This window comes from Impatiens glandulifera, chromosome 9 (assembly GCF_907164915.1).
Source record: "Impatiens glandulifera chromosome 9, dImpGla2.1, whole genome shotgun sequence".
Classification (NCBI taxonomy): Eukaryota; Viridiplantae; Streptophyta; class Magnoliopsida; order Ericales; family Balsaminaceae; genus Impatiens; species Impatiens glandulifera.
In genome coordinates, this window is record NC_061870.1 from 13,537,243 (window position 1) to 13,565,051 (window position 27,809).

Here is a 27,809-nt window from a genome sequence, read left to right on the forward strand (position 1 = left end):
GTTACTACCCCCTTAGCTAGTCACTTCAGACTATCTAAAGATCAGTCGCCTTCAACGGAGGAGGAGAAAAATTACATGGCAACTGTTTCGTATGCCTCTGCCATTGGTTTTATTATGTATGCGATGGTTTGCACAAGACCAGACATAACACATGCAATGGGAGTTGTTAGCAGATTCATGATCAATTCGGGTAGACAACATTGGGAAGCAGTAAAGTGGATACTACGATACTTAAGAGGAAGTACGGGTCTCGCTTTGTGTTTTCGAAAGTCTATTATGGGTTTGGAAGGATATGTTGATGCTGGCAATGGTAGTGATGTTGATAGTAGGAAGAGCACAACAGGGTATATTTATACTCTGGGAGGTACTGCAATTAGTTGAGTTTCAAAATTGCAGAAGATTGTTGCTCTTTCTAGTTGTGAGACAGAGTATGTTGTTGTGACAGAAGTTGCTAAGGAAATGATTTGGTTACAACCCTTTTTGCGAGAATTGGGTCAAGACTACGAGGGAAGTGTGTTGCGATGCGACAGTCAGAGTGCCATTCATTTGACAAAGAATCTTGTTTATCATGGCAGGACGAAGCATATACAAGTTCGTTATCATTTCATCCGGTCAGCTTTAGAAGATGGAGTATTAGCTCTTGAGAATATTCCCGGGAGTGAGAATCCAGCTGATATGCTGACGAAAGTTGTGACAAATGAGAAACTGAAGTTGTGTGCAACTTCAGTTGGTCTTCTTCGTTAAGACACCAAATGGAAAGCCACTACCGATCGAGAGATGATGAAGTTAGTCTCCAAGTGGGAGATTGTTGAGTTATGGAGCCTACACTTATAATAAACTCTACATTATTAATTAGAGTTTATTGAGTTTTTTTTTTATTTTGGGCTTGGGCCTGACCAAAGTTATTTAGGTTTATTACCTCAATGTTTACCCTATAAATATGTGATTATTAAGGGTTCACATTGTTAAGACAGAATTTTAGAGAAATAAAGTGTGAGGCAAAAACTATGTATTCCTTCTTCTTCTTCATAGTGAAATCGGGTGGTGGTTGAAGTGGATGTAGCTCAATTTGAGTGAACCACTATAAATCTGTGTGTTCTTGTGTTCTTCTTTCTTGTGTTTTTTACAGATTGTTTTCAAGCAGGTCAGATTTGGGAGATACAAATCCTAACAATCAAGATTAACGAAAGAACTCGTTTCAACTTGTAGAATAATTTTGTAATCGGTGTTGACATTGGACCGTTGCTTCTAGGTTTGGTCCATTTTTATTCCATTCATAGTCCTTTGAAATTATTGTTTTAAGCATTAAAGCTAAATTAACAGTACTAATACTAAATGGTGCAATTTGTTGAAACCAGACCCGGCCACCATCACCTTTTCATTTCTTATATAACAAAATTTTCTTCTATTATTCATGTCATTAATAAAGCATGTAAAATTATTTAATTAAATCAATCATCCACAACAATTCATCTTATGAAAGGTGAGTGACCGATTCTCTTTAATCATTATTAATATTCTGCATGACTATTACCACATATGATCAATTGATGGGTAAAAAATATGCATTTATGTAATTCAAACATTCTCATAAGATTAAATCATGACCAATTCCAATTCATTTTAAATAATAGCATCTTCAAAAATCAATTTTTTTTTTTAAAGATTAGTTCACGTTGCAAAATGCAATAAAAACACTATATAGAAGTATTTCCTTTCCAAACAAAATGTTGTGGAAGCATTAATACGGTTATTTGATACAACAAAATTTTTATATTTGAAAAAAAAACTAATCATATTTGTTAAAAAAGTTAATTAGGTCAATTTTTTTGTTTTAATTAAAAATCACTTATTTATTAATTTTCTTTTAAAAGTTGCATGCAATAGACCTAATAGCCTAATGCGCGAGTTTTCATAGACAATTTAAGACTTAAACTTATCGACTTGTCTTTGTAAGGTGGTCAATTCACCTTTAGAAGAGGTAATGGAAATCGGGTAACGTTCATTCCCTTATCGACAAATTTCTATTTAGTGAATCAGTTTTTCGAGAGATTTCTATTTTTTTTTTAAAGGTCCTTCCATAGAGTTGCTCAAATCACCAATCGATCTTAATGAAACGTCAAGTGATGGTGATAACGTCAAGGAATACTTTATACCGCGTGTGCAATCATGGTGGGTGAGTCAAACATTAGTTGGTTTTCCATCGAGTTAACTCTTTTTGAACTTACGAAATCTATGTAAGTTCCTCAAAAATTGGTTCATGGGAGATTTTGCTATATTTTGTGCTAATATCAATGACTTATGCAATGAAATTAATTTTATTGATAGGGCTAAGGAGATTTGTGAACTCTCCGATGAGGAGGTTAGTTATCAGATTCACATTGTTAGTAAGTTGTTCGATATGTGTAAGGAGGAAGAATTGGGGAACTAGAAATCTCTACGTGTATTGTCAAGTTTTATAAGGTTTTGTTTGAGGAGCCATTTAAGGTTAGGCCTAAATTGAATGATATTACTTTTAATTCAATTAGTACAATGCAAAAAGATATGTTAGAGGATCATTTTTTGAAGGAGCAGGTTAATGAGGCCATTAAGGGGTGCGGAAGTGATAAAGCGCATAAATGCGATGAGTTTACTTTGGATTTTTTAAGAAGGTGTAACCTTTTTTAAGACTGAAATTATGGAAGTAATTGATCACTTTTATCATTTTTTATCATTTGATAAGAGTTTGAATTCTACATTGATATGTCTCCTTCGTAAGGCTTTAGAGACTATTGATGTGAAGAACTTTATGTCTATTAGTCTCGTTTCGTCTTTCGATAAGATTGTCGCAAAATATTTAGGCAATAGGTTGTGAAGGGTGTTAGAGATAATCATATCTAGTAATAAGATGACGTTCATAGGTCGTCAAATTTATGATTTCGTATTAATAGTCAATGAGTGCATTAACTCAACTAATTCAAAATGTAACAAATGTGATTTTTTTCAAGTTAGACATTGAAAAATCTTAGTATCATGTCAATTTGGAGTTTTTGTTTGATGTAATAGACATAGTGGGAATGTGTGCGAAATGGATTGGCTATATTAGATTTTGCCTCTCGACGGTTGTGTTTTCTGTCATTGTTAATGGGACTTCTCATATATTTTTTGAGAGCTCTAGAGAGGTGAGACATGGTGATTCACTGTCTACTTTCTTATTCGTCGTTATTATAAAATCTCTCTAAAAATGATGATTTTCACATAAAACTCAGGACTCATCTGTGGAGTGAGTTATGGGTCAAGAAGATTTTATTTTATCATATCACATTTACTTTTTATTGATAACACGATCTACATGTTTTAAGTTATCTACATGAATTTGAAACACCTTCGGGATGTTTTATGGTTATTCAGTTCATTTTCGGTCTTCGAGTTAATCTTAATAAGACATACATCTTTTTCTCAGATTCTATTTCGAATAGAAGAAAGATCATGTTAACAAGGGTTCAAAATTGATGGTATTCCATCAACCTATCTTGATATGCCATTGTGTGTTGAATTACGATTCAATATCTCTTAGGACTCGTTATTACAAAAATAGAATGTAAACTATCTAGATGGAAAATAAAAATATTATCAAAATGGGGTTAATTACTATCATTAAGAGTGTGTTGTCATTTATGCACACATATATTATATCTTTATTAATTCTCTCCAAGAGTGTAGTGGTGAAAATGAAGAGAATAATATGTAAATTTATAAGGGGATCTTTTAACTCGTCGTTTTGTCATCTAGTTAGTTGAGATAAAGTTAAATATTTTAAAGATCAAGGAGGTATAGATATTCAAGATCTTGTTTCCTTTAATAAGTCTCTTCTATCAAAATGGTGTAGTATATTTACAATTAAGCATAACAGTCTTTGGTTATCGATGATCAAATGTAAGTATGGTCATTATTGGTTTAGTTGCTTCATCAACATGTCTAATTATCTAGATTTTCTAATTACCGGGGTGTAACATATGGAGTGGAATTTATTCTATGTGGAATTGATTTTGTGAGAAGTCTAGATTCATTGCGAGGAATGGTTATTCGATCAGTTTTGGGATGGAATTTGGTGTAGCATCAAAAGTCTAGCTATGACGTATCATAAGCTTGTTTTCATTACTGTATGTAGAAATGCCACATTTAATGACATGTTTGATCATTTTTCTAGAAGTTTGGCTAGCCAAATTAGATATAGAAGGAGATTAAATATTAAGGAGATTTTGTCTCAAATAGAGTTTTACTTTTGGTAGGACACAAGCAAGTGTCCTATCAGGACAAGAAGTTATGCGTTGACAAGTCATTGATAGTTTCCATATTTGAGAATTGCTACAATTTGTTCGCTAAGATGATTCCATATAACTTTTGTTGAGAGGAACTTTGAGAGTCAAGATTTAATCATCTTCTTCATCACGATCGTTGGAAGGATAAGAACAGATCCAATTTTTATTTTTCAGAAATAGAACTTCCCCAATAGTCAACCAAAACAGCTGATTCAAAGAATGAAATGATCACCCTACTTCAGTGATCATTTCTTCTACAAGAATAAGGATGAATCACCCTTATTCCAGCCAATTGACAGAAGAACAACATGAACACCATTAATGATTTTTGGCTAATTCGATCCACTTGGATGGGTCAACCAACTTCGGGACACTATAGCCTCCCTAAACAAATCCGAAATCAAGGGATTCACTCTCCAACTTCAAATCAACAAAATTCAGAAATTCGCCATTAAAACTTCAAGCTTTCAGATTTTTTGAAAACTTTGTATAAGACCTTAAATCTTGGATTTAAGCATCACAAAATCTTCCTTAAGATCTTAAGAGTGTTCTCCAATCCTTAGTAAGATTCCAATCACCCTATAATTCATTTTTTCAGTTTGAATTTTAAATTTTATATTTCAAATTACATAAGCTTGTATGTTGTCTGGTTATAGTGTTTTATGGTTAGAAATCAATCATAGGATCATTTATAAACTTTATGTATATGGTAGAGACAATCAATCAACCTTAAACATAAAAACCCAAATTTGAATTTTAAAAATTAAAAAATTAGATTTTTGTTCTTGGGCTAATCTTTGAAGATTACAGCCTAGAAAGATTCCCAACATGATTGTAATCATGTTGGGCAACTATTTTGATCATGTTTATTTCATCACGATCATGTTTGATCAAAAACAAAATTTTCAAAATCATTGAATATTTTGAGTTCTTGATTTGGTCAAAACGAATAACTAGTGTTCTTATTTTGGTACTAATCAAGTATATAGGAAGCTATTGGATAGCTCCTTTCTCCCCCAAACGATTTTTAAACCAAAAATCTATTTTTTGCTCAAAAACTGTTTTGAACGATTTGATCATTTACGTTGATTGATACCCTGAGATTATGATCAACATATTCCTCGGAGCTTGTTGAAGCTATCTAAGCTCTTGGATCAAAGAATCGAAACTTAAATCAAAGTTGCAAAATCTGAGGACCGAGAGGTCCGACCGACAACCATCGGATCGGACCGAGACCTAAGACCGTGAAATTCGAACCCATGACCAAGAAATTCGATAAGACCGACAAGTTCGACTGATGTTCTTTGTCTAGAACCTAGAGGCTTGACCAATGTTCTTCACTTAGGACCGAGAGGTCCGACCGATGATTTTTATATCTAGGACCAAGTGGTCTAACCTAGGACTGACATGTCTATACCTAAGACCGATGAATCCTGACCCCAAACAAGAATTCCTGAACCTAGGATTGATAAGGTTAGCCTAGGGTTAACCTAGGACCGGTGGGTTTATACACCTCGATCGATGATTCTTCCAAGGACCGAGAGTTCTTAGCACCTCAACCGAGGGACAATGAGACGCTCCTCGACCTAGACCGAGGGATTTTAGACCCTAAACGACAAAAATGAACCCAACGCCTAGGACTTCGGTCCTAAATCCTGTTTGGTTCCCCTTTTCAAAACTCAATTTTTTTTTGTAATTTTGGAAACTCAATATTTTATAAAAATCCAACAAAATAGAAATGCTTTCAAAATATTTTTGGGTTATTTTAACATAAATATATTTTGATTAAGGCATGTATGGTGTTTTTTTCTAAAGTCTAACACCCTTAAAATGACTGATGTTCTTTAGGTTTACACATCCCTAAGTTATCATCAGCAATAGGTACCGAAATTTAAATATTTTTATTTCAATATTTTAAATAACGCTAAAAACTAGAAGCATGACTAAGACCGGAAGAATAATCGGTTAAAATAAAATTTTATACAACCGATTTTCAAAAGCCAAATTTATAAGTAAATACCGTTTTTAAAATGGGTACGAAAGATGAAGCGCGAAAACCTTTTCCTGAGTAACACCAAACTACGAACTAAAATAAACTCTAGCCAATACGTTTGTACATGTATGCCAATTTTTATTAATTTTCAAGAAAAAATTGGTGTCTCTATTTTAAAAAAAATAAACTTTTAAATTAATTATGTTTAATTAGTTTAAACAAACGGAATTCTAAAAATCAAATTGTAATTTGATTACTGTAAATCCCTGGATTATTTAAAATTGAACCCCGAATTAATTATTTTTAATTTGTTTCAAAAGCTGAAAGGGATCATTTTAAAATCTTTTAAAAATAATGTCATATTTTAAAATAAGACTCTTGAAACGTAAACAATGATGAAATACTCGAACCTCGAGCTTTTCCACAAAAACTAAAACAAAGGTTTTTTCCAGGGGTTACAACTATAAATATTTGTCTTCTTTGTTTTTTTGTTCTCATATTTTATAGATCGTTTCAAGTATAATGAATTTCTGCACGTGAATACTAACAACTGATATTAAAGTTGATAGGCTAGATCGGGGCATTTGTAACAATGATAAGCAAGCATAGTATAAGACATGGAATTAAAAGATTCGATGGAACAAATTATGCATTATGGAGGATGCAGATTGAAGATTATCTATATGGAAAAAAGATTTAATGTTCTTTTAATGCAGATTGAGGATTATCTTATAAATTTTAACTGTAATGTCTTATAAACTAAATGTGAGAAAACAATTTCAAGACATTTTAAAAGTGACAAAATATCAAAATTGATTAAGATATTTCATTAGAGACGAAATATAAAAATTTTAAGTTTCAAATGTGACGAAACCATTTAAAAATGTTTTAAATGTGACAAAACAATTTCAAGACATTTTAAAAGTGATAAAATGTCAAAATTAATTAAGGTATTTTATGAGAGACAAAATATCAAAATTTAAAGTTTCAAATGTGACGAAACAAGTTGAAAATGTTTTTTAAGTGACAAAAACAATTTCAAGACATTTTAAAAGTGACATAATGTCAAAATTGATTAAAATATTTAATGGGAGATAAAATATCAAAAATTCAAAGTTTCAGATTTGACGAAACAATTTGAAAATATTTCAAAAGTGAAGATACATTCTAAAACATTTTAAAAGTGACAAAATGTTAAAATTGATTAAAGTTTTAAATGTGACGAAACAATTTGAAAACTTTTAAAACGTGACAAAATAATTTTAACACATTTTAAAAGTGACAAAATGTAAAAATTGATTGAAATATTTAATGAGAGGTAAAATATCAAAAATTCAAAGTTTCAGATGTGAAAAAACAATTTGAAAATGTTTCAAAAGTGACGAAACATTCTAAAACATTTTAAAAGTGACAAAATGTTAAAATTGATTAAAGTTTCAAATGTGAAGAAACAATTCAAAAACGTTTTAAATGTGACAAAAAAAATTCAAAATATTTCACAAGCGACGAAATATAAAAAATATTGAAAACGTTACATAAATAACGAAACAATTTCAAGATATTTTAAAGGCGACAAAATGTCAAAACTAATAAAAGTTTCATGGGAGAAAAAACGAATAAAACAATTCATGGGAGATGAAATGTTTATGTTTACAAAGGCGATGAAACAAATATGATATTTCACGGGAGACAAAATGTTAAAACAACCCAGTTTCATGGGAGACGAAACAAATCAAATATTTCACGGGAAACGAGATATTGAATCAACAAAAGTTTCATGGGAAACGAAATGAATCCAACATTTTATGGGAGACGAAATGTTAAAACAACCAAGTTTCATGGGTGATGAAACGAATCTCAATATTTACGGAAGATGAAATAGTAAATCAATTAAAGTTTCATGGGAAAAGAAACAAATCCAACATTTCATGAGAGGTGAAATGTTAATATTCTGAAGTTTCATGGGGGATAAAGCGAATCCAACATTTCATGAAATAGGATATGTTAAAACAACCAAGTTTTATGGAAGACGAAATATTAAATCAATTCCAAGTAAATACAATCAGCAAACTAAGTCAAGATGTGTACTCACATACAATCCAAGGACTGGATGAGGTGCATATAAATATAGTCGAAACAACCCGGCTCGATCTACACGGTCGATAAACTAGAAGCAGTGTATATTCTAAACAAAGGTAAATCTTCAACAAGTGAATGATAAACCAACTTTGAAGAATGAAGAGTAATTACACGAGTCTCCCGAGCGGCTCGTCAAGTTTGTTCTCTTTCATTAAATGAATTCAAAATAAACTATATAATTATTAATTTTCAAAACATATTGCCTATGTTCAAGCTTGGACATGTATTTTTCTATACCGAGTGATTTATACAAATTTTGTTCAAGAAGGGCATTCTGTAGACACTCATTTTCACCCTAATTTTTATAGTTTATAAACAACTATTTTTGAAATAATTGAATTTTCAAGAAAAAGTTAATTTCGGATTTCAATAAAGTTAAGGTAATAATTGACCTAAGTTATACAAACACACGTGTTTTATCCTACTTAATATATTTAACATTTAATATCCCTTAAATAATAATAAAAAATTAAAAGAGGAAAAATGCTTTCTTTTATGTTGAATGGTTTTTTAATATTTTTGTTTAATTGAGTTTTGATTAAATACGTTTTTATGTCAAAGGGTTTTAATTAATCAAATCACCTTAAACATACGATAAAAACAAAAATAATAATGTTTTAACATAAAAACGTTTTTATTTTTATATTAACGAATTCTTTTTTGAGTATAAGTATAAGTCTAAGTCTATAGCTTTTGAACTTTTTTTTGGGTATAAGTCTAAGTCTATCGCTTTTGAACTTAGTCTCTCCATTATTTTCTTTTAAAAGGGAATAATATTTAATTTTTTATATTAATCATGTCGTTTTTCTCTTTTATCATTTTATATTTAATAAAAAAAATTAGGCAAAGAGAGAGAATTATTGGGAGCAAGATAAAACGGAAAAAGAATAATTTAACCTTTGGAGAACAGTTTGAGAGAAAATCAAAAGGAAAAGAAAAAGATGCAACCTAAAAAAATATAATAACTAATCATTACATCATAGATCTTAAATCTCATTGGATAAAACTTCATATTTAGTAACATGTAGAGCGAAGATTGCTCCATTTTGAATAGCTTTTAATTTTTGAATGTTTTTATAAATAATAATATAACTTCACATGTGAATAAGATAAAACATAACAAAAATAAATAAATAAATAAATATTAATTAAGGAAGGAATATTTTTTTTATGAAAATTAAAATTTATCATTTAATTAAGGACCATTTGGTCATGATTTTTTTACATTTAATTATTTAATTTTTGTTTTAGGGTTCTAAAAAATCTAAAACTAACTTTATGTATATAATATATATTTCTAATACTTACTTAATTATAAATTAATATTTTAATGCATGCCTATTAATATTCTAATTGTGTTTAGCATGATTAAAAAAAAATATCTCACAATTATTAGGCCTATAATTTAAATATTTTTTTATAATTTTATTATTTTAATATATTCATGTATATAATTATATGATCTACATGTTTTTGTTTAGCGATTGATTTATGAATGATTAACATGATTATTATGTTTAAATGATATTTTCTTGAAAATTCATGGTATAAATGTTTTATATAATATTTATGTTATTATTTCAAACATACATCCTTAACATTAAGACTATGCACGTTATAATATAAAATTTTAAATGTCTAAGATGTAAAGTGTACTAATATTTTTTTTCTAAAGGCCAAAATTGTTGAAGTATAGACTTACGGGAGCGTTGTGGGACATAGTACTTTTGAGTCCTTTCTCACACGTAACCAAGCACCAGACTCATAAAAGAATCTCTAATTATTGCGTGCATACGCCTCAATTACCTAATTTTAAAAATTAGGTGACGACTCTCTAGTCGTGAGGTTATTATTCTTAATTGAAATTTTTTAAAAGACCTATGTCAATCTCCCATTAAAATCTCAATCTCAGACGAGATTCGACGGGAAGGTTAGTTATGAGATTAACTATAAAGTATATGTTTTCATCGCTTTATTTTTCGATACCATTAAAGGAATAAATTCCCCATGTATAAATAAATAAATGAGAAGTTTAAACGGTGTAAGATTCAGATCAAAGATGAACGGTGTTAGGATCGAGTACAATGATAGAGACAGGGGTCTGACTATGTTGAACGCTTACACACTTCATTTGATATTAACTCTGTTAAAAGTTAATATTCGTTTCTATTCTACACAAGTAGTCACAAACTCTTGAACCGAGTTCAAGTACGGAATAGTTTGTATAGACTTAAAACAATATGTGAATGAGATTGAAAGGAAGCAACACAAGAGATGAGAAGTTTTATGGATATTCGGAGTAGAAACTCCTATGTCACTCCTTCTTCTCAACCTTGAGAAGGATATTACTAGAAGATTTGGTTTAAATACAACACTTGTACAAACTTAGTCGAACATCCAGGACTTAGTTTCTGTCTATTTTCGAACTCCTAGCACACTCACTCTGTTGAATAGAAACAAATTCTGTCAATTTATAATGCTAACCAATTCACACAGAACCGGCGGTATGTAATACAACTTTAATACTCTAGCAAAATTCAAATCTCTTAGGACTTTTAGAGCTTGAGAGAGTAGTGAGAACAGTCGGTGTTTTTACTTGTAAAACTGATGATGAAGTTGATAAAGCTTGTTGAACACTTATGAAGCAAATTGTCATTTTCCTTCTTAAGTATGCAAACTACAACGGACATAAAATAGTCATATTTGCTTCATAGGACACTAGTCCTTGATTGATTGGATGAGTTCTAGAATGGTACATTAATGAGGATCATCTTTGATCTTGTCTTTACTTATAATTTAATCCGATCATCTTTAAAATATGGAGTGTTAGCACTTGTGAAGATTCTCGGGAGTAAAAATCTAGCTGATATATTAACAAAATTTGAGAAATGAGAAATTGAAGTTGTGCACAACTTCCGTTGACCTTTTTCATTAAGACACTGGATGGAGAGTAACTACCAATATAGAGATGATGAAGTTAGTCTCTAAGTATGAGATTGTTGAGTTGTGAAGTGTATACTTGTAATAAACTCTATAAGAGTTAATTATAGTTTATTGCATTTGTGTTTGAATTTGGGTTTGGGCCTGAGTCAAGAATTATTTATGTTTTATTACCTTAATATTTACCCTATAAATATTTTATTGTTAATATTTTATATGATAAGACAAAATTTTAGAGAGATAAACAATGTGAGGTAAAAAATTGGTATTCCTTTTGAGTAAACTACTATAAATTTGTCTTCTTGTTATATTTTGTTTTTATATTTTTGTAGATCGTTTCTAGTAGGATGGATTTTGGTACCCGAATTCTAACATGGGTAACCATCCCAATTAATAATGTTTCATTTATAATGTTATTATTATGACGTTTTCTGAGATTTGTTCCGAAAATGTGATAAAATCAGTCGGGAGTTAATCATTGTTCTCGATGACTTACGAGCTCGATAACTTATTTAATAACGTTTTCTTATATCATGTTTTGTCATTTTGTTTAAACGATTTTATTATTATTAATAAAAAATGAACATTTAAAAAATTAAATTATCTAATTTAATTACATCTTTTATATTAAAAAATAAAAAACGGATAATTTTTAAAAGTGATTGAGACTGTAATTGTAACAAAATATTAGTTTTTTAAAAATTCATTGAAATTATAGTTAGAATTAACAATTTTTTTGATAGATAATATTTTTTCGGAGAGTGATGATAGGGGAGTGATTGGGCCAGCGACTCCCTCACGTGGCAGCCAGCGTAGAAAAAAATAAGCAACAGTAGAAAAAAAATAATAAAAAATAGCTAGCACACTATTCTTTGATTTTGATCAAATCATTGCATTCTCTTATCGAAAACCTCTACGAAGAGGATGAAGAGGATGACCTCGAAGAAGATGACCGCGAAGAAGACGACTACCGCGAACAAGATAGAGGAGCTCCAAATACTGAATACGTTAACAAGTAATATTTTCAAAACTAAATTGTATTGTCTTATTCTTATAAACCATAGTGTTATTTAAACTAAAATGTATTGTCTTGTAAACTGAACTATAATGTGTGCTTAAACTTAACTATAATGTTATATAAACTGAACTATAATATTTTTTAAAACTGAACTGTAATGTGTTTTTAATTAAAATGCAATATATAATCAACTAAAATTTAATATCATTAAAACTAAATTGTAATGTCTTATCAACTGAATTGTACTAAAGTGTAATGCCTTATAAACTAAACTGTAATGTTATTTAAACTAAAATGTAATGTTATTTAAATTGAACTGTAAAGTTATGTAAAGTTATTTAAACTGAACTTTGATGTTATTTAAACTAAAATGTAATGTTATTTAGACTGAACTTTAACGTTTTTTAAAATTAAACTGTATTTTTTTATAAACTAAATTATAATGTGTTTTTAAAATTGAACCGTGACTTTTTATAAATTAAAATATAATTTCTTATAAACTGAAATATAATTTCTTATAAACTGAAATGTAATTTTTTATAAAATAAAATATAATGTTATTTAAAATGAACCGTGATATTATTTAAACTGAACTGTACTGTCTTATAAATTGAAATGTAATATCTTAAAACTTAAACTGTAATATCTTATAAACTAAAATGTGATGTTATTTAAACTGAACTTTAACATTTTTTAAAACTGAATTTTAATTTCTTATAAACTGAACTGTAATTTCTTATAAACTAAATTGTAATATATTTTAAAATTGAACTGTAAATTTTTCTTATAAATTAAAATATAATTTTTTATAAATTGAACTCTAACAAAGTAAAAATATAATATCATTTAAACTGAATTTTAATGAATAATTAACTGAAATGTAATGTCATTTACATTTAAACTGAACTATAATATCTTATAAACTAAATTGTAATGTCTTATAAACTAAAATTTAATCTTATTTAAACTTAAGTTTATCGTTTTTAAAACTGAAATATAATTTCTTATAAATTGAGTTGTAATGTGTTTTAAAATTAAACTATAGTTTCTTATAAACTGAAATGTAATTTCTTATAAACTGAAATGTAATTTCTTATAAATTAAAATATATTTTCTTATAAACTGAACTATAATGTTTGATAAATTAAAATTTAATGTCATTTAAACTAAACTATAATATATTTAATAAACTAAACTATAATGTCATTTAAACTGAACTGTAATGTCTTATAAACTGAATTGTAATGACTTATAAACTGAATTGTAATGACTTATAAACTGAAGTATAATGTGTTTTAACTAAAATGTAATGTTATTTAAACTGAACTTTAACATTTTTTAAAACTGAACTGTAATTTCTTATAAACTGAATTATTGTGAGTTTATTATAAAGTAAACTGTAATGTCTGATAAACCAAAATGTAATGTCTTATAAATTTAACTATAATGTGATTTAAACTGAACTTTAACGTTTTTTAAAACTGAATTATAATGTATTTTAAACTAAAATGTAAAGTATTATTATAAATTGAAATACAAAGTCTTATAAACTAAAATGTAAAGTTTTATGAACTAAAATATAATGTCTTATAAACTGAAATGTAATGTCTTATAATACTGAACTATAACGTTATTTAAACTAAAATATAATGTCTTATAAATTGAACTTAAACGTTTTTTAAAACTAAACTATAATGTGGTTTAAATTGAACTGAAATGTTATTTAAATTAAATTTTAATATTTTTTAAAATTGAACTATAATGTGTTTTAAACTGAAATGTAAAGTCTTGTAAACTAAAATGTAATGTCTTATTAACTGAAATGTAATGTCTTATAGATTGAACTGTAATGTCTTATATAACCTGAACTAAAATATTATTATATAACCTAAACTAAAATATTATATAAATTGAATTGTAACATTTTTTAAAATTGAACTATAATATGATAAATTGAAATGTAGTATTTATAACACTTTACAAATATCCAAATATATTACAACATACACATGTTCGTATAACTATAATATCCATTGAATGTATCGCCACATGTATTATCTTCGGAGAATATTGTATTGGCTACATGGGAAAGTTGAGAAAGAAAAAAGATTTGAAGGAAAGTTGATTCGAGACAGAATCATTACATTGTTGTGGCGTTGATATTGAATCCTACACTATTGCAGGAGATTTGGAGGAGGCCTAGATTTCCTTCATGGTATCAAAATATTGAGCTATGAGAACCATGTCCATTATGTCCTTGGCAATTGTCCTAGGAACATTACTTAGGAATGAAAACACATTGTGTCTAAAACCATTCACAATAGCTTCTCAATGTCTTGTTATTTATAGACCTGAAAGATACTTGCCATGTGCCTCTCCTTCTACTCGTTTCACCTGCAAGATCTTTTATGCTTTTTCTTTCTCATTCGCAATAACCATCATCCTAACAGTTTTTTGGTTTTGTTTGGTTGGATACAAACAATTATTAAATTTTTCGCTTAAAAATAAAACAAAAGATTGAAGAATCATTTTAACCTGCATTGATCTCAATCATTTCCTTCTTCTCAACATGTGCATTTGGCTCTATATCAATAATCATCAGAGTTTTAACAATCTCATATCCATAAGAAGACATGGCCTATAACATCGCCACAAAAGAATATATATAAAAAAAAATTGTTTGTCTTCCTGAAGAATCTAATTTCAACTTTGGCACAATTTCCATAATAACTATTAATTAATCATACAAAGCAAATCACATATGTTTACAAATAAGAAAGGAAGAATAAATACTTAAATGTATATTATGAATGTTATACCATCAAAAATATGGGCTGGAGTTTGGGCCTTCTTGTTCCTCAACTTGTAAAAGGCATCCAAAGTTTTTTCTGCAAGAACATGATATTGAATGGATGCTACAACTGTGACAAAGACATTATCATGATATAACCAAGAGCCTGACCCATCAAGTTGAATTAGTTAAAAAGAGACTTTGAATGGATCTTCTAGTAGGAAGTAAATCTAAAGATGTTGTTGATGGAAATAGGGTCCCAAGGTAAAGAAATAGAAGAAGAGCAGAAATAACATTTTGTGATAAATTACCTATCTAAATCACCTCGAAAAATTGTTAAAAAAAAACTCTAATTAATCAATAGCAATAACTATTTTATAAACTAAGCTAAAAATATATCATTATCTAGTTAAACATTAGTTAAACCCTAGAAAGAAAGAGACCTGCAACGTTATCTTAGAAACTACAATGAAACAGTACTAAATGTACAACCAGCAATAACATTCTTGATAATTAGTTTGGAATGATCGATCTCTCATTCATGCCTAATAACAATCGATTCCAGTTGTTGTTGATCATTCTTCTTCTTCTCCATTGTCCATGCTTTGTCAAGATGTATCTAAAGTTGTTCGTCCAAATTTTCAGATCTATCTGATCCGCCCTAACAAATCCATTGTCTTCTCCTTCATCCTTCTCTCTTGTGTATTTGAATTTCGAGAAGTAAGAGGAAGAGGCGAGATAGAGAGAGGAAAATGATTTGATCAAAAAAGAGGAAGATGTGCATAGGGAAGACGTAAAGGGTTTGTCGTTTTTTTATTTTTTTATTTTAAAAAAAAAATCCACTGCCACATGGGGAGTTCCCCTATCATTATTCTTTTTCAAAACCTTTAAACTTGATAAACCCACTTAGATGACTATATGATTCTAAAAAAGCTTCTATGGAAAAGCTCTATAAAATATTAAAGTAGATGAAAGGAAAAGTCAGGAAATGGACATGCCAAATCAAAAATAAAATGGCATGTTCTTGAAGAAAATCTTAAGAACTAGAGGAGAGGCATGTCAGATGATGAAGTTCAGAATCGGTATTAGAATGGGAATATTATTCTGGCACAATCCATGTCTAGAGAATAATTTCATAATTATTCGGGAGGAATTCCAATCTATTAGAGTCAGAATTAGAAGGAAAATGCATGGGAGATCATTATAACAAAGGAGATGGTGGTCGATTGACATAAAGTAGTCTGATCTTCAAAGATTATACATCGACACCAATTCATCATATGGTTGACATTCAGAAAAAGATTGGCGACTAGAAACAAAATTAAGAAGTATATTAATATTTAATACGTCAATTTCTCAATATGTGCAGTAAAAGAGGAAAGCATTGACCACATCTTTGGGGAGTGCACGTTTGTATCCAAGTTGTGGATCAATTTTGGTTAGAACATAAATATCACTAACTTTTCAGGTACATGGAACGAAATCATAGAGCTTGTAAAGAAAAAGTCTAAGGGCGATAGCTTCTACGCGAATGTTTTCAAATGCTTCTTTGGAGCTTTGGTCTACAATATCTGGAGAGAAATAAATACAAGAATTCAAAGCACGAATAAGAGAACAAAATCAAAAGTTTGGGATGATATTATTTCTGATGTCAACGCTCTCATACATACATGGATGGAAATTTCGATTAATGAAGACAGTTAGAAGTTATGGTGTTTTCAATAAAGGTAAGGTCTGTCTAGTTTTGTTTTTTGAAACTCATTTCCCTCTTTTGTGTTTTTTTAATGAAATGACACTATGTCATTTTTAAAAGCAAATATTGAAAAGATTTCAAGGAAATTTATAAGATAATTGAGATAAAAAAATATAATTAAAAGGTTATTTTTTACATGTCTTGAAGATATTTTATACCTCTAGAAAAGTATGAGTTTCGGGATCCATATCAATAGTTAGATCTTGAGTTCTTTGTTCTTTAATTTAATTCTGGATTTGATTTATTTTTTTAGTTTCATTATATCTTCTCATTTATTTATTATTATTATTATTTTCTTATTGTTTAATCTTTTGTTCTATTTAATTATTTTTATTTTTTTTAATGTAGCGACACTATTAAAAAAATATTGTTCAAAGATGTGATTTAGCCATGCAAGTAGTCTAATTATGCTCTTCTATTCTTTTCTATTTTTGAACAGGATCAAATTTAAAATTATTTTATTAATAAGATTAACCAAAAAAATCAGCTATTTTTAAAACTTACCAATTAAAACTTGAAATGGGTTGATTAAAGGTTGTTTAATTACTATTTTGAATCACACTTATATATAAACGATAAATTGGGCAATCCCTATAAAGTTAACATCACTACTACTGTTGTCTTAAGTAAAAAAAACAAAACAAAAATATATTAAAAAAAACATAATAATTTTGCAATATAATTAGAGATTATGTCCTAAAATATAGTAGAACAACATTTCACACTAATAATATCATATATTCTATTGCGGTTAAGATCTGATAAATTTTAACTTACCATATTTTTAGATTAGAGGATATTTTGTTTTCACCTATGAACCTACACTAGTAAAAATTGCACAACTATCGAAAATTATAGCTGAGAGCGAAAGAATGCTCTCGGTGATACTGGTAAAAATTATGATTACGACAGAGAGCATATGATTGCTCTCGGTAAAAAAGGTTATACTTTTCCCTAATTAATTCCGGCGGCCGCCAAACTCTTTCTTCATCTTTTATTCTCTCTTCTTCCTCTTCATTTCTGTAAATCTCTTTTTCCTCTTCATTCTGACACAACCAGACCTTCATCCATCTCAAATTGTTTTTTCGGCGGCTCTTCTCGATTCTCTGCTCCATTTCTCAGCTACAGGTCGAAACCCTTCTACTCTCATCATCCTAATTCCATTTAATCGATTCGACTCGTCATACGGATAATGTTTTCGGTACTATCCTAATATGCTTGTCTGACCTCTATTTTCGACCTCTAGAGAATCGACTTCCTTTTGCAAGACGGTTTCCGTGATGATTCTCGGATATGGATGATGATGAAATGTCATTACATCGCTAATTAGTCTCGGCTCCTTATGGGGACAGTTTCTTCCACACTTCATGTGTTCCCCGTGTGTTTGATATAAGTCTCCACTAAACTCCAAGCAATTCATCTTCTAATAATACAAGTTTGGGTTGGGTTTTGGGCTCATATTTTATTATAGTTTATATATTGTAATGGGCTTTAAGACTTTATTGGGCTTAAGAATATTAGTTTAGTCTTTTTGGCTTTTGATGTACTCGTATAAATAGAGACATTGTAACCAAGGGTTATTTGTACTATTATTCCATGAAAATCAATAGAATGAACGACTCCCCGAAGATGTAGCCATTGTTGGTCGAACCTCGTTATACATTGTGTTCTTTTATTATTCTTACCACTTTATCTTTAAATCTTCTTTTATCGTGTGTTTAGATTAGATCTTTTCTAAACAAGTGGTATCAGAGCATGTTTTGAGAATATTTATCCAAATCTATTTATGAAGATATGATAGAAACCCTAACCGTCATTAAAGAAGTTGTTTGATATTTTTCTTTTTGTTGAAGATTGTTGGTTATTTTAGAAAACGATATTGGTTGCAGAAAAATTAGTCGTTGTGAAGATTTGAGTCGAAATCTTTAGTTGCTAAGGAGATGTCAACAGTTGTTAAAATATTTCTTAGTTTTGGGTGACAATGTCTTGAGAAGAAGAGAGAATAAGACAATGGGTCTTTTGTTCTTCTCGTAGGCGTCAATGGGTGTAGGTGATGAAAAGTTATCGTGTATGAAAAATTCTAAGAAATACGAGTTGAGGTGCACTAATTATATACATGGTTTGTTAGATTCTTTTTATGCCGGATTTGGCTAGAAGAATGTGGAGAACAAACAATACATCTTCATGCTTGTAGAAAATTAGTTGGAGGTTTTATAACCGATTGTTGTCCTGGAATATGACTTGAAGAAATTCTCAGCTAAAATAAGTTTGGAGATATTTTTCTTTGATAAAGGTTCTTGAAAAAGTCAAAAAAACAAAGGAGGTAGAGAGAAAATCTAGCAGCAGATTTTCGCATATAGTAGCATAGGGTTCATCAAACTGGCGATCGGAGATTCAAACGGAGTCCGATTGGGCTGAAATTTTGTCGAGAGGTTGGTAACTCATTCCTCTACATTTTCAAAGGTCGGATCAAGGTTTGAATGTCTTGAAGTTTGATTTTCTGGGGCTTAAAGTTTTTCCTAGTTTGAGTTTTGTTTAACTTGTTTGGGATAAAAAGTTTGTATCTTTTTGGTTATGACAAATTTTTTTTGAAAAATATATTAGAAGAGCTAATCAAGATGAAGACGGTGGTGAGATTATGTATTTTACACTTGACAAAAATATGATCGAGTATGGAAAGTTGTTATCAAAATGGTATTTATCGATGACAACATTGTCGACATGTTGATAGAGCAATCCAACAGGCCAAATTGCAAAATTGCATTGAGTTGGCGGGTGATTAAAAATTGACATAATTACAGTTAACACACAATATGAATGAAAGACCATGAAGAGGAAAACTATTAAAAGACACTTATAAGTTGAGATGAAGACATCTTGAGAGCAACTTTCAAACGAACCAAGAAAAAATAATTGCATTATCTTCTAATGTGAAAAGATAAATAAAACCTTGAGTGAGATTCCTAGTCATGAAAAAATGACTAGATGGGAGACTCAGTTAATTCAAAGGTGATTATTTTGTTACTTCTTTTGTTCTATCTTAATTGTCTATGCATTGTGGATCATAGTTAGATGAATGAGATAATTGATTTGTCATCTTATTGAGGAGATGATTGAGACCTTAAATGAGATTCCTAGTCATGAAAAGGGGCTAGATGAGTGGTTCGATCAATTCAAATGGAAAAATATTCTATTTCTTTTAGAAAAACTATAGATGATCATTTAAAACATTGGTGAAGACAAATGAAGGGAAATAGTTAATTTTGAAATAATTTTCTTGAATTGCTAGTCGTTTTTAGATTCACAAAACTAGTATATTACAAGTTAATTTGTTCAAGGAGAAGTATGAGGTTCAAGTTGATTGAGTAAGCAACGTTCTAGGTAAGATGGGTGACAAATGCTTTGTCAGATCTTGAGCTTAAGAAAAATGATGACCTGATAACCTAATTTATTTGATATGAAGTAGACGATAAAATTTTGTCTTGGGTCTTCTCGATTTCGATCAAAATCTTATTTTGAGAAAGTAGACGATGGAAGTTTGTTTAGGGTGTCCTCAGTTTTCGATTAATATCTTATTTTGAAAAAATAGACGATGAAAGTTCGTCTTAGGTCTATTCGGTATTTTGGTTTTAGTTGATTGTTGGACTTAAAAAATAAGACACTTAGTTTGTGGCAAACAAGGGTAAAGATTATTTTGACATAATAAATAATTGTTAATTCTAGTTTCTGCATATGTCAACGGGTATGAACAAAGATTGGGAAGAGTTGTTTAATGTCTCTCGTCGTTGAAATAGCATGGTTACCCAAATTTACTTGGTGTTATAAACTCTATGATTTTATCTTATAAGGGATTTTAAGCGAAAGTGGAGGTATAATGATTTATCGCGTGAATGGCTCGAGTAGTGAAGATTAATGTGTGGATCATAACCTTTTGATGATACGATATATGTGAGGGTGGAGATTGTTATTCTTCTAAGGGCTCTTGAGTGGAAGTGGAGGTACAAAAAATTATCTCATGAATGACTCGAGCAATGGTGAAGATTGAAGTGTTGAACCCACTTATTTCTTGATGGCTTGACATTTGTCAGTGTAAAAATTGATGGGTACGACTCGTGTATTTCCTAAGGGATGTGAAAATCGTCAATATGGAGATTGTTGAATTTGTAATTTATTTATCACATCTCAATAAGTACGGTATTCGCCCAATGTGGAGATTGTTGAATATTTGGCTCATATTTTATTAGAGTTTATATATTGTAATGGATTTTAAGACTTTATATGTCTTATGAGTATTAGTTTAGTCTTTTTGGCTTTTGATGTACTCCTATAAATAGAGACATTGTAACCTAAGATTACTTGGACCATTTTTCCATGGAAAATAAATAGAATGGACGACTCCCCGAGGATGTAGGCATTGTTGGTCAAACCTCGTTATATCTTGTGTTCCTTATTATTTTTTACCACTTTATCTTTATATCTTCTTTATCGTGTGTTTAGCTCAGATCTTTTCTCAACAGTTTGGACTTCACCATATGTTGTCAAACTCGGTGAAAGTATTATATTATGAAGCTTCAATCTCACTAGAGCCTTCCACACAAATATGAAGAAGCATAAGAAACTAGGAAACGAACAAGCTTGGTATACATTTCTCATTCTATTCATTATTTTCTACCGAATATTTGCTTGAATTTTCGATTGTACTCCATATTCAACCGTTCTTCTTCTTCATCATCCTTTTGATTTGATTATGTAATTTGTTGGACTATTTTTTATTTGAATACATTTCTAAAATATATCCCTACTCAGATTCTAGAAATGGTGATTGAGTCTGGACAACCGAATGGAAATTTCAGATTATAATTTTATTTTAGAAAGGTTGATTATCACCGAAAGCATTGGCTCTACTCTCAGTAAAAGAATTTAATTATCTACGAGGGAGACAAATTCGCTTAGTGATATTAATTTTTTCTTCGCCGATATGTTTGTGTCACTCACCTTGAAGTGAGTTGTCCATGTGACTGTGGCGAGCCTCTTAAAAGTCTAATAAAGGAAATATTTCCGGATAAAAAATTCTTTGATCCATTCCATCTAGAGAATAAACTTTCAAGTGATCCTGATCAACTCCATATGGAGATTAAAGTTCCCAGCGATAAGTTAAAAACACTATCAATCATGGTTGGTATTATTATTCTTATTATTAAGCTTATAGAGTCATATTACCGACACCTTTCGAGATAGTTTGTCGCCCTCAATAAAAACTATCATCGGGGGAAAATTGGCTTTCACCGAGAGTTCTTACTCTCAATTAAAGTCATTTTTTATTAGTACTGGGTTCTTTGAACATTGGAAAAAAAATAAATTTTATAGATATAACACTTCAATTAAAGTATTTTCACTTCATTTAAAGTATTTTCACTCAGAATAGAACTAAATATTTCAATATTTTCATATTAAACATTTGTTGGAATTAAACTAATTCCATTAATCAAATGGAAATGATATTTGGGCTAATGAAATTCACACCAAATTCAAATGTGAATTAAGTGTGAAATTAATCCAAATAAAATTCACATGAAATTCAAATGTGAATTAAAGTGAAATTAATCCAAATGAAATTCACATGAAATTCAAATGTGAATTAAAGTGAAATTAATCCAAATGAAATTCACATGAAATTCAAATGTAAATTAAGGTGAAATTTCATCCAAATGAAATTCACATCAAATTCATTGTGAATTAAATTTGTTAATTGTTACAATTAACATAAATGTCTTGAATGAGGCAATTCACAAATGATGTTAATTGCCAGTGTAACTACAAAATATTTATTGTAGAATGTAACTTGCAAAGATGATGAAAAGGCAAGCAACGATAATCGTTGGATGAATGGATGATGGATTAGTGACCGTTGGATTAAAGAATTGATTATGAGTTTAATTTTCAACTATAAATATCCCTTCACATTGTATTCCTCTCCACACATTATCTTATCACTTCTCTCTCTAGAATTCTAAAGTCTTTCCTTGTTCTTGTGAGTATTCTTGTGAGTGTTCTTTTGAGTGTTCGTCGAGTTTCTTGACTCGATCATTTCTGTGCGAAACCCGGTGATTGTGATTCAGGTACTTTTGTTTAGTCGCTGTTGTAGTGGTTTTCTGTGCTAAATCATTGCAGGTTCCGTTGTACCCTGGGAAGCAGCCACCGACGAAACTCTCCAGCACAAACAGGAGACGGTGAAACTGTTTTAAGGGAACTGTGATTTCACAGGCCTCGGAGCAAACGAGAAGACTTTTCTTCATCTTATTACATGATCTGTTGTATCTATTTTATCATCATTGTATTATTTTCATATATTATTTACGTGTAATTTTTTATGAGATAAGATTACCAACAATCTTAAAACAGTTAGCAAATATTACTTATCTCAGATTCTTACACATTTCTGGTTTTTTGATTCAGAAATGACTACCGAAACACCTGCATCTAACATGAGGATGCCAGTTCCAGCTAACCATCTGGATAAGCCAGAAAAGTTTGATGGATCAAACTTTAAGAGATGGCAACAAAAGATGTTCTTCTACCTCACGACCCTAAGTCTTGCACGATTCCTCACGGAGGATCCTCCCACTCCCAAAATCGATGAGCCAAACGTGGCTTCATCGTCGGATGCAAACGTGCATCCGAAAGTTGATGTGCAAGCGGCTTCGGCCATTGATGCTTGGCACCATTCAGATTTCTTATGCAGAAATTACGTGCTGAATGGATTATCAGATTCATTGTACAATGTGTACAGTGAAAAGAATACGGCCAAAGAACTATGGCAATCTCTTGAACGTAAGTACAAAACAGAAGATGCGGGTGCAAAAAAGTTTATGGTCGGTCGATTTTTGGACTACAAAATGGTAGATTCAAGACCGGTCATTAAACAAGTTCAAGAGATCCAAGTTATTTTGCACGAAATTCATGCTGAGGGCATGATTTTGGGAGAAACTTTCCAAGTGGCTGCTATTATTGAGAAGTTGCCACCGTCTTGGAACGATTTCAAGAACTACCTTAAGCACAAGCGAAAGGAGATGAACGTAGAAGAATTGGTGATTCGTCTACGCATTGAAGAGGAAAATAAAAGCGCCTCAAAGAAATACTTTAGTCAACATGTAGCTAAAGCAAATGTGGTTGAGCATGGTAAAGACAAGAAGAAACACAATTCTTTTGTCAAAAACCGGAGCCTTAATCCTAAAGGAGGAATTTCTAAGAAGTTCATGGGCAAGTGTTTCAATTGCAATGGCATGGGACATAAATCTTCCGATTGCAAGAAGCCGAGAAAAGTTCGAGAGGCTAACTTGACTCAAGGATTATCGGACATGGATCTATATGCGGTGATATCTGAGGTTAACTTGGTGGGGTTTAATCCACGAGAATGGTGGGTAAGGATGGCAATTTGAAACCGCCCCGTGAAAACCGAACCGAATTGCCCCGTTTGGGATGGTTTTCTCCCGAAACCGAACGAGAATGGGGCGGGGATGGTATTTGTGTCCCCCGCCCCGATCGTCCCCGATCCGCCCCGATTTCACCCCGATTATGCTCCGAACACTATAAATATAGTTAAATCATTAATATATTTATTTATTCACTATATTTTATAAGAATAGTAAGTTTATTTCTTTATAATAATTTAAAATTTCAATATATTACAATATATATTATATTAAAAAATCCATTTATATAATTTTATTGGATAATTTTATTATTTAAAAAATATATATTTTATTAACGGTGCCCCGCGGGGATTCCCCGAAACCGAAAAAAACCGAACGGGGCGGGGATGGTATTAAAAAAATCCCCGAAATAAAAATTGTGCGGGGATGGTAAATGCATTCCCCGCCCCGAACCGCCCCATTGCCATCCCTAATGGTGGGTTGACACAAAAGCTACAAGACATGTTTGCTCCAACAAAGAAGTATTTTCAAGCCTCGAAGAAGTGAAGAATGGTGAAAAACTGTTCATGGGGAATTCTGCCACTTCTGACATACAAGGTGAAGGAAAAGTGGTGTTAAGGTTGTCTTCAGGGAAAGATTTAACATTGACTAATGTGTTGTATGTTCCAGAGATTCGGAAAATTTTGATATCCGGATCTCTTCTAAGTAAGCATGGTTTTAGAATTGTGATTGAGTTGGATAAAATTATTTTATCCAAAGGTGGAATGTTTGTAGGTAGAGGTTATGCTACTGATGGGCTTTTTAAGCTAAATGTAATGGCAGTTAAGCCAAGTATGAATGAAAAGAATAAGTCTTCTATTTATTTGTTGGAGTCTTCCATTTTATGGCATGGTAGACTAGGTCATATTAATTATGATTCGATGCATCGATTAATAAAACTAAATAGTATACCTACATTCGAAATTAATAAGAAACACAAGTGTGAAATTTGTGTTGAAGCGAAATTGACGAGATCATCCTTTCGAAACGTTGAAAGAAGTAATAGACCGCTTGATTTAATTCATACAGATGTGTGTGATTTAAAAGGAACACCAACACGTGGTGGAGGAAAATATTTCATTACTTTTATTGATGATAACACAAAATATTGTTATGTGTATATTCTTAAAAGTAAAGATGAAGCCATAGAAAAATTCACTCTCTATAAAAATGAGGTTGAAAACCAACTTGGTAAAAAGATCAAGGTATTAAGAAGTGATAGAGGAGGTGAATATGAATCACCTTTTTCCGAGCTATGTGCTCAACATGGTATAATCCATGAGACGACAGCACCTTATTCTCCTCAGCAAAATGGTACGGCTGAGAGAAAAAATAGAACATTAAAAGAAATGATGAATTCACTTCTATTAAGTTCTGGTCTACCACATAACATGTGGGGAGAAACTATTTTGACAGCTAATTACCTTTTAAATAAGGTTCCACGAAAGAAGCTAGATAAGAGTCCATATGAATTATGGCATGAAAGAAAACCATCATATGAATACTTACGAATGTGGGGGTGTCTAGCTAAGGTAGCCGTACCATTACCTAAAAAGGTAAAAGTTGAACCAAAAACTGTTGATTGTATATTTATTGGATATGCACATAACAGTAGTGCTTATCGCTTTCTTGTGTTTAAATCGGACATTCCGTATATTCATAAGAATACGATAATGGAATCGAGAAATGCATCGTTCTTTGAACATGTATTTCCATATAAGTCTAATGAAGAACAACGTTCTCCAAAAAGATTTCTTGAACTAGATGAACAAGAAAAGGAGAATGAAGTTGAGGTTGAACTTAGACGAAGTAAACGAGCTAGAACCGAAAAATCATTTGGTCCAGATTTTATTACTTTCATGATGGAAAGTGAACCTCAAACGTATAATGAGGCAATTAACTCGTCTGAAGGGCCTCAATGGAAAGAGGCAATTAATAGTGAGATAGAATCTATCTTACAAAACCATACATGGGAACTAGTGGATCTGCCTCCGGGAAATAAACCACTAGGTTGCCGATGGATTTTCAAAAGGAAAATGAAAGTTGATGGATCAATTGATAAATATAAGGCAAGACTGGTGGTAAAAGGATATCGCCAACGAGAAGGTCTTGATTATTTTGATACATATTCTCTAGTTACGAGAATAACTTCTATTCGATTGATTCTTGCGATTGCTTCTTTGCGCAATCTAGAAGTTCATCAAATGGACGTAAAAACAGCTTTCTTAAATGGAGACTTGGAAGAAGAAATTTACATAGATCAACCTCAAGGGTTTTCTTCTCAAGGGCAAGAAAATAAAGTTTGTAAATTAGTTAAGTCATTGTATGGCTTAAAACAAGCTCCAAAACAATGGCATGAGAAATTTGATCATGCTATGATCTCAAGTGGATTTAAGATCAATGAATGTGATAAATATATTTATATTAAAGACACAAAAAATGGTTACGTCATTTTATGTCTTTATGTAGATGACATACTTATCATTGGAAGTAATGATAAAATGGTTAAATCCACTAAAGATATGTTAAATTCAAAATTTGACATGAAAGATATGAGATTGGCTGATGTGATTCTTGGAATCAAAGTGATTAGAACATCGGAAGGGATAGTTCTAAGTCAATCACATTATGTGGATAAAATCCTCGAAAAATTTAACAATGATGATTCTGCATTGGCTAAGACTCCGATAGATACGAGTCAACATCTATCTAAAAATCGCGGAGAGAGTGTTTCTCAATTAGAATATTCTCGAATAATTGGGAGTCTAATGTACTTAATGAGTTGTACAAGACCAGATATAGCATATGCAGTAAGCAAACTAAGTAGATACACGAGTAATCCGGATAATAATCATTGGAAAGCCATTGTACGATTACTTAGGTATTTAAGAAATACTCGTGATTATGGTCTGCACTACACGAGACATCCTGCTGTTATCGAAGGGTACACTGATGCTAATTGGATTTCAGATATGAAAGACTCTAAGTCAACAAGTGGATATGTATTTACACTTGGAGGTGCAGCTATATCTTGGAAATCTTCTAAACAAACTGTTATTGCTAGATCCACGATGAAATCTGAATTTATAGCTCTTGACAAATGTGGTGAAGAAGCTGAATGGCTACGTCTATTCTTAGAAGATATTCCAATATGGTCTAAGCCCGTACCAGCAATTTCTATTCATTGTGATAGTCAATCTGCGATTGGACGAGCTAAGAGTCATATGTATAATGGTAAGTCTAGACATATACGTCGTAGACATAATACCATTAGACAATTACTCTCTACTGGAATTATCTCAATTGATTACGTAAAATCAAAAGATAATATTGTGGATCCGCTAACCAAATGGTTAAATAGAGACTTGGTGTTAAAGTCCTCACAAGGAATGGGACTTAAGC

General features: G+C 30.8%; 1 pseudogene; it reads right to left on the bottom strand.

Annotated features, from left to right (window-relative positions):
• Positions 1 to 14,560: 14,560 nt before the first annotated feature.
• Positions 14,561 to 18,250, bottom strand: LOC124915833 (annotated as a pseudogene).
• Positions 18,251 to 27,809: the final 9,559 nt, after the last annotated feature.